Source organism: Protobothrops mucrosquamatus, unplaced genomic scaffold (assembly GCF_001527695.2).
Source record: "Protobothrops mucrosquamatus isolate PMUCROS unplaced genomic scaffold, P.Mucros_1.0 scaffold_286, whole genome shotgun sequence".
Lineage (NCBI taxonomy): Eukaryota > Metazoa > Chordata > Lepidosauria > Squamata > Viperidae > Protobothrops > Protobothrops mucrosquamatus.
Window position 1 is genome coordinate 387,440 of NW_015386362.1, and position 9,385 is coordinate 396,824.

Here is a 9,385-nt window from a genome sequence, read left to right on the forward strand (position 1 = left end):
TCGTTAACTGAGCTTCGCCCCCTTTGACGACCTTCCCTGCCTCCGTTGTTAAGCGAATCGCTGCGGTGGTTAAGTTGGCCACCGGGTTAAATGAATCTAACCGAGAAGGTTAGATAAATAGAAGTATTAATGTAAGAGAAAATTAATCTTATTGTATATAATACAGATAGGGAAATTTGGAGAGAGGAATTGCTCGGACGTTACCCCTGAATTGTTTCTGAAGAGGGAAGAAAGGAGAGGAGAGAGGAAAGAGTAAAGGAGGGGGGAAGGAAGTAGGAAGGTTGGAGGAGAACAGGAGAAGTGGGGAGAAAGGGGAGGAGAGTGGTGAAGGAAAGAGGAGAGGAGAGGAAGAAGAGGGAAGAAAGAGAAGAAAGGGAGAAAGAAGGTAGAGAAGAAGGAGTGCGGATACAGTGAAAGGGGAAACGGGCGAGCAACACCAAAAGTCATCTGTATGTATTTATTTCATTTTATTAAAAGTATCTTATATATAAGAATGTAAAAAGAATGTATGTTCACCATCTGATAAATATCACGGTATATGTATGGGGGAGAGTTTGGAAAAATAAAAAATAAAAAAATTAATAAAAAAAATGAATCTGGACTAAGCTTGTCAGAAGGTCGCAAAAGTGGATCACATGGTCCCTCCCCCCTGGGGTACTGCAACCGTCATAAATCCGAGTCAGTTGCCAAGAGTCGGAATTTTTTATCACGGGGCCAGGGGGGGATGCTGCAGCGGTCGTAAGTGCGAAAAACAGCCATGCATGAGTCACTTTTGTTCAGTGCTGTCGCAACTTGGAACAATCGAAATGAACTGCACTGCAGCCCTTTCCCAAGAGCTCCCACCGACATGCGTGGACCACAGGGGTTACGCAGATACTTACTGCAGGGTGTGGAGCTGTTGCTACCTGTTTGAAACCCAAGTCTCCCTCGGAATCCGCACCTCCCCTAAAAATAGAGAGGCAAGCTGACATCAACTCCAAGACCGTAAATGCTGGCCTGTGGTCAGCAGAGCCCGCCCTCCCCACTGAACCGTCCAGGTGAAGGGTTGGAAAAAAGAAGAGATTCATAACTCAGGGTTGAACTCTGAGGTTGGCTGGTTTTCTTGCAGGCACTTCATGGCTGGGCTAGCTAAAAGCATCAGTCTAGTAGGGAGAGAGGCTTGTAGAGGGGTGGTGGTGGTGGAGGAGGAGGACTGTGGGGTCCTTGGTCCTCTCTAAGATTGGTGGTTTGCTTGCAGATGTTTCAGGATCCAACTACGTGACCTCGGCAGCGCTAGAAGGGAATGGTGTTCGCAGGGAGGAGGAGGAGGAGGAGGAGGAGGAGGAGGAGGAGGAGGAGGAGGAGAAGAAGAAAGATTGTGGGGTCTTTGCTGCTCCCTGAGTTTGCCTTGTTTTCTTGCAGACGTTTCATGACCCAACTAGGGAACATCATCAGTGCTAGAAGGAAGTGGGTTTTGCAGAGATGATAATGATAATGATAATGAGGAGGAGGAGGAGAAGGAGAAGGAGAAGGAGAAGGAGAAGGAGAAGGAGGAGGAGGAGGAGGAGGAGGAGGAGGAGGATTGTGGGGTCCTTAGTGCCCTCTGAGCTGGGTGGTTTTCTTGCCGATGTTTCATGACCCAACCATGCAACATCATCAGTGCTAGAAAGCAATGTTGTTTGCAGAGGAGGAGGAAGAAGAGGAGGAGGATTATGGGGTTCCTGGTGCTTTCTGAACTTGGCTGTTTTATTGCAGATGTTTTATGATCCAACTAGGAAACGTCATCAGAAGGGAGTGGGGCTTGCAGAGATGAGGACTGTGAGACCTTGGTGCTCTCTGAGCTTAGCTGTTTCCTTGCAGACGTTTCATGACCCAACTAGACAACATCATCAGCGTTAGTGTTAGCTCTAGTGACTAGCACTGATGATGCTACCTAGTTTGGGTCACGAAATGTCTGCAAGAAAGCAACCAAGCTCAGAGAGCATCAAGGACCCCTCAAGATACCAACTGTTCATCCTCACTTCTTGAAGGCTTTCTTTGTCCATGGGTACCATAAAGTGGACTTCCCTTCCAGATCTTTTTGAAGGTCCACCAACCAGTCATGATCAACCCTGAGAATCCTTAGATGCGGCTGAGTACATATATGTAACTCTCAATCCAGAGCAGTTTCTCAACCTTTGAGATATGTGGATGGCTGGGAATTCTGGGAATTGAAATCCACATATCTTCAAGTTGCTAAAATTGAGAAACATGGTTGCATAATCATGGTTGAATGCCCACAACATCTTGAACGGCTAAGCTATCCAAACCTCATTTCTGCCTTTCACCAAACATATTGTGTGAATATAAGCAGAGAATCCATTCAGAATAAACAGAATAACAGAGTTGGAAGGCACCTTGGAAGTCTTCTAGTCCAACCTCCTGCTCAAGCAGGAAACCCTATACCATTGCAGACAAGTGGTTGTCCAATTTCCTCTTAAAAACTTCCAGTGTTGGAGCACCCACAACTTCTGGTGGCAAGTTGTTCCACTGGTTAATTGTCCACACTGTCAGGAAGTTTCTCCTTAGTTCCAGGTTGCTTCTCTCCTTGATGAGTTTCCATCTGTTGCTTCTTGTCCTGCCTTCAGGTGCTTTGGAGAATAGCTTTGATCCCCTCTTCTCTGTGATAGCCCCTCAAACATTGGAAGACCGCTATCATGTCACCCCGTAGTCCTTCTTTTCATTAAACTAGACATGCCCAATTCCTGCAACCGTTCTTCATATGTTTTAGCCTTCAGTCCCCTAATCATTGTTCACGTCACAAAGTCCAAAATCATTTAAGATGTTGAGAGACTGGGAAAAATCCAGAGAAGAGCAACTAAGATGACCAAAGACCTGGAGACCAAAACGTACGAAGAACGGCTACAGGACTTGGGTTTGGCTAGTCTAAAGAAAAGAAGAAATAGGGGAGACATGATAGCAGCGTTCCAGTATCTTGAGGGGCTGCCACAAGGCAGAGGGGGTCACGTTCTTCTCCAAGGCACCAGAAGGAAGGACGAGAAACAATGGTTGGAAACTGATCAAGGAGAGAAGCAACCTGGAATTAAGGAGAAACTTCCTAACAGTGAGGACAATCAACCAGTGGAACAGAAGTTGCCTCCGGAAATCGTGGGCGCTCCATCACTGGAAGTTTTTAAAAAGAAACTGGACAATTATCTGACTGAGATAGTGTAGGACCTCCTGCTTGAGCAGGGGGGTGGACTAGAAGACTTCCAAGGTCCCTTCCAGCTCTATTCTATTCAGCTGTTGTGGTTGCCAACCATGTGGTGGTGGTGTTAAGCCAATTGCAAGTTGCTGAAGAAGCCGTGATTAAAGAAATGGGTCACTTGGCACCAGGAATGAACTTAACATCAGTCATGGATGCAAGTGGAGAGAGGTCATCTGCTCCTGGTAGAAGGACCCCAGAGAGCACCACTTACCATGTGACGGAGGGATGGAGACTCAGCTTTCCTGGAGTGCTAATTTGAGAGTCATTCCCCCAACTGAAGAAAGTGTTGGGGCTCCTCCCAATGGAGGAGGTTGTCGTTCGATGGTAGGACTCCTGTTGCATGTTCAGGCACCGATTCAGGAGGTCCAACCTGAACTTTCTCCACTTCTTTGGCTCCCCACAAACTCAACTGTGATGTCAAACTTTGGAACGCTGATCTCACTTCCCAGAACATCTGGAGCTCCTGGTGTTGCCCTGACGTACACAAGTTTTCTAGTCGCGGTGGGAGTCTTTCACTCAGGTCATCGTTCTACCTCTTTGGGGACAGTGATCGTCTTTTCGTCCTTGAGGGACCCACCGTTGGGACTACCGGAACCCAAAGGCTACAAAGGCTGAAGGCAGCTTACAACGCACCCATCCACAAAACCCTACGTGGCAAGCCAGCCAAGGATCCATAGCCCAGGTCCGTCAGTCGTACCAATGCTCGCCCAGGATGAGATAGTTCTTAGACCTTTGCAGAATGTACGGAAAGGTTCCTCAAAACATGGAGGCTGTTCTGTCCCAGCCTACGTACGTCCTTGTTACTGCACAAAGACAACCCCTCTTTTAACAGTAGATTGGAAAATAAACCCTTTTTATTTGAGTTACAGACCTGATAATTGTCCCAGAAAAACAAAAGCAACAGAACACTTTTCCAATGGAGACCTTGTCCAAAAGCAAAACGGAGGACCAGTCAAACAGGAAATAACTCACAGGCAAAATAGACAGACCATGATCTCTTGACACTGAAGTTCTTTGCAAACAATTGACTCCAGCAACCAGCCCTGCCCACACATTCCCTTTTTGTTATGCAGCCCCTAAGGTGGGGCTTCTCACTGCTTTCTCCTCTTCCCCTGGAGTCGCCCCATTGTCTCCCTCTGTCCTACTCATGTGACCTATCTACGTTTATGAGAGTCTCTTGAGGTCTTCCAGCTGTGCTTCCTCCGAGTCCGACTCAAGCTTCCCAGAAGGGCTGGCTCTCAGCTTGATCACGAGTGGAAGGACCAGCCTCTTCATTAGTTTATAAGTCCTGCAGCTCATCAGAGCCTTCATCCGACTCTGATGGCTCTCCAGGCCCCTCCTCCTCCTCCTCCTCCTCCTCTGATTCCCCAGACTCAGCTGCCAGGAGCACAGGATGGCACGGAATTACAACAGAGGCATGAAGTGATTTGCCACCTCTAGACACACACCCCCCAATCCTTTCTCTTCGTATGGGGTGGGCAGCTTCTGCAACTGCTGTTGGATTGAACGTACATAATTCTGGAGAAGAGAGAAGAAACATGTAGGACCATCCCAAAGGTGCTTTTTCACGAAGGCAACTGGACTTTCGTGTTTCGTTTCGCTTCCCATCCAAGAAGCTTCTTCACTTCTGACCGGATGGTGGGGAATGGAAGGATTTATATGCTTTGTAGTCATCTGCTCGTTAGTACTCTTCCTGAGAATCGTTGAGGCCACTTGGATACAGGATAAACAAATAAAGCCCAAGTGGCCCCAACGACTCTCAGAAAGAGTACTAACAACCAGATGACTACCAAGAATATAAATCCTTCCATTCCTCACCAGGCAACTGGACTTTCTTGTTTTTCTCTCTGAAGATGTTTCGCTTCTCATCCCAGAAGCTTCTTCGGGTTCTGACTGAATGGTGGGGAATGGAAGGATTTATACTCCTTACAGACTGCTGGTCATTTGCCTTCTTTTAGAGAGTCGTTCAGGCCATTTAGAGTAGGGGTCCCCAACTTGTGGGCTGTGGCCCATTACTGGACCACGACCTGCTGGCCAACGGGCCACGGGACAGGCTGGCCGGTGCACGCATAATCTGTGCATGCAGTCACCCTTACTCGCACTAGTGTCGCTGCTAGGCAAACGGGGCGGTGCGCGGCAAAAACAGGGCAGTGCTAGTGAGTGTCATGTGGGCACTAGCACCGCCCCATTTGCATCACATGTGCTCGCAGCCCCATTTGTGTGTGTGCACGCATGTACGCGTAAAATGCTTCCTTCTCCCTTTCCCTCCGGTCTGCCAACCGAGAAGGATTGGAGACCTCTGATTTAGCGGTTTTCTGTGTCCTTCCGTTCCCCACCATCCAGTCAGAACCTGAGGAAGCTTCTTAGATGAGAAGCGAAACATCTTCAAAGGAAAACAAGAAAGTCCAGTTGCTTCCTGAAAAAAAAAACATGACCTGGATGGAGAATCTCCATAGATGTAGAACCATCATACCCTTCTTTCATTAGGACCATGGGAGGAGTAACCAACACCAACACCCTGGTGATCTCATCTCAGAGCATCAAGCCTTACGTCATTGTGTCTTACTTTGTAGAGCAGTTATTTTGTCCACTAACCCACCATGACCCGGTCCTACCACCTTCACCTGCGGGTCTTCTCCCACGAACCTCACCACCTTAATGGCCCTGCGATTGGTTTAACAACTGCAGTGATTTGTTTAACAACCACAGCAAAAAAGAAACCACCGTAAAATCAGGTGTGATTCACTTAACCGTCTCGCTTAGCAATATAAATTCGAGTCCCAGCTGCGGTCATTAAGTCGAGGACTACTTCTGCTTGATCTATTTGTACATTGCAGTCGTTACGAATGTTGACGTGTCTAATCAGGCATACAAAACACGGATTAGAACACTTGGCGCCTGTCCTCAAGACGGTCTCTACAATCCATCTTGCCCTGAGTTGAAACGGGTGTATTGTTTCTTAATCAAGACCAACGTTGGCTTTTTATCCATTTTCTTCTATCGATGCAGGCGAAGGTAGAAGATGGAAGAGTCTATTGATGGGTTGGTCAAAAATTGCTTTCATTCCCAGACTAGGCCACGCAGGAGTGTTGTGAAAACCAAGATCTCCTCTTCCCTGGAGCATCGTGAGCTCACTCAGCCAGGTCACCCAGCCGTACCCAAGGCGGAACTAGAACTCACCCTCTCCTGGTGATTGGCCCAAAGTCACCCAGCCAGCTTTTGGGCCTAAGGCGGGACTAGAACGCACCGTTTCCTGGTGATTAGCCCAAAGTCATCCAGCCAGCTTTTATTGCTAAGGCAGGACTAGAACTCCCCAGTCTCCATCAACTGGCTTTTGTGCCTAAGGCAGGACTAGAACTCCCAGTCTCCATCAACTGGCTTTTGTGCCTAAGGCAGGACTAGAACTCACCGTCTCCACCAACTGGCTTTTGTGCCTAAGGCAGGACTAGAACTCCCAGTCTCCATCAACTGGCTTTTGTGCCTGGCAGGACTAGAACTCCCAGTCTCCTGGTGATTGGCCCAAGTCAACCAGCTGGCTTTCATGCCTAAGGTGGAACTAGAACTTACCATCTCCTGGTGATTGACCCAAAGTCACCCAGTCAGCTTTTATTGCTAAGGCAGGACTAGAACTCCCAGTCTAGTCCTGCTGGCTTTTGTGCCTAAGGCAGGACTAGAACTCACCGTCTCCACCAACCAACTGGCTTTTGTGCCTAAGGCAGGACTAAAACTCCCAGTCTCCACCAACTGGCTTTTGTGCCTAAGGCAGGACTAGAACTTCCAGTCTCCATCAACTGGCTTTTGTGCCTAAGGCAGGACTAGAACTCACCAACTCCTGGTGATTGGCCCAAGTCAACCAGCTGGCTTTCATGCCTAAGGCGGAACTAGAACTCACCGTCTCCTGGTGATTGGCCCAAGTCAACCAGCTGGCTTTCATGCCTAAGGCGGAAGTAGAACTCACCGTCTCCTAGTGATTGCCCAAAGTCACCCAGTCAGCTTTTATTGCTTAAGGCAGGACTAGAACTCCCAGTCTCCACCTGCTGGCTTTTGTGCCTAAGGTGGGACTAGGACTCCCAGTCTCCTGGTAATTGTCCCAAAGTCGTCTGGCCAGCTTTTGGGCCTAAGGCAGGACTAGAACTCCCAGCCTCCTAGCAATTGGCCCAAAGTCACCCAGCTGTCTTTCAGGCTGAAGGCGGGATTAGAATTCACCGTCTCCTGGTGACTGGCCCCAAAATCACCCAGCCGCCTTCCTCGCCTAAGGCAGAACTAGAACTCCCAGTTTCCTGGGGTTTGGCCCTGCCTCCACCAGCTGGCTTTTGTGCCGAAGGCAGGACTAGAACTCACCGCCTCCCACTTTCTAGCCTGGTGCCTTTAAGAGCAGGCCGACGTGGCTTTGAATTCACCCCGAAGATGCTGGTCCAGAGACCGACGCTAGCTACACCCAGGCGCTGTGAACCACCGCGGACCAAAGACGATGTGAACAAAAAAGAGCAGAGAACTTTGAGGGTCAACGGAAAAGACCTTGAGGGGGAAAACGAAAACACCCCTTGCACGAACACGATACTCTAGACGACACCACGTTCTTGAAATAACAGAACTTTATTTAGAAACTGTTTAAAAGTAGAAAAAAACCCTGTCAAAAGGAGCTCTGGATTGAATATCGTTTAGGGCAAAACGTGTCTTAGAAGGCCACAAGAGAACTAGCACCCTCTGATGTTTTAAATAATGGCTTTCTTTTTCTTTCTGTCTGTCTTTCTGTCTTTCCCTTCTTTCGTTTTTTTTTTTTTCCTTTTTCTTTTTTTCTTTTTGGCATTCGTCAAAACGTGGGTCTCCCGCTGAACGGTCATTAAGGAAATCATGCACTACACAACAAGTTACCGTTAACTCTTTTCTTTTTCTACACACAAATTCGAGACACACAATCACCGGAAGCAAACGGACGAAAGGAACGCACCAAGCCGGAAGCTTAGTCTTTGCTGTGGCGAGGGGGAACGGGGTGGGGGACGGGGTGGGAGGTCCGAAACCTCCCAAATCCCCCTCCCCCAAGGAGCAGCCATTGGGGAGAGGAGGAGGAGGAGGAGGAGGAGGAGGCTTGCTCTGCACAAGAGGGGAGGGGGGGGAGAGAGGATCAAGCAAAGAATACTGCAATAATCAAAATTCACCGGAGCACTCTTATATCAGATCACCTATTTAATGCGCCATTTTTTCTCTCTTTTTTCTCTGCGGCACCTGCGCAGGTAACTCAGAGGGGGGAGGGCTGCAACGGAGGCATTGCGCGCCCACCCAGGCAGTTCTTGGCGCGGGCTGCAAACTAACTCGCCAGTCCTGTCCAGCGAGAGCGGAGCGTTACACCCAGGTGTGCCCTCTCCAATCCTTCAGGCGCAGACTCCCCGTTTTACTATCCTAGCTCGGTGAGAGAGGATGGCAGCTGCTATCCAAAACAACAAGTGTGTTGTTGTGGTTTTTTTTTCACTTTGGGCAGTGGCTTTGGAAGCAGAGGGAGTGGGGGGAGGCAGAGAGGAAGAGAGGGACCCCCGTCTCGAGTGGAGCAGAGGTGGAGCAGCAGGGGCTGGGGTGAGGGGGGGGAGAAAGAAGATTCGGGCGAGGAGTGAGGATCTTACTCAGAAGTGTCCAACTTCGGCCACTTTGAAGACGGGTGGACTTCAACTCCCAGAATTCCCCAGCTGGGGAATTCTGGGAGTTGAAGTCCACCCGTCTTCAAAGCGGCCCAGAACAGAGACTTCTATTCTTGTGGCCCAAAGCTCTTATTGCGTTGGGCCACAAGAAGACAAGAGGGGTTTCGGGCACCTGCTTCAGCTTTTTTTTTTTTTTTGCAACCGGAGCCTACTACAAAGTCCATTCTCCTACGACGCCCTCAGCCATGCTGGCCCACTTCCACACAACTCCCCAACTCCCACGAGCAGCCCAAACAATCCTTTCCTAAGCTCTACTTCTCTTTTTTGAGCACCTCGACTCTCCTCCGTCGCTTTCCTGGGAACGGTCGCCAGGACGCACCACTTCAGCCCCCCCTCCTCTCCCTACACGACGAACCCCCTGCCGAAAAGACACCCCCCCCCAAAAAAAATCCTTAGGGAGCCTCTCCTGCTTCACCCGCCCTCTTCCCCACACTCCACCACAAACACACCGCGCCGCAAATCCTCT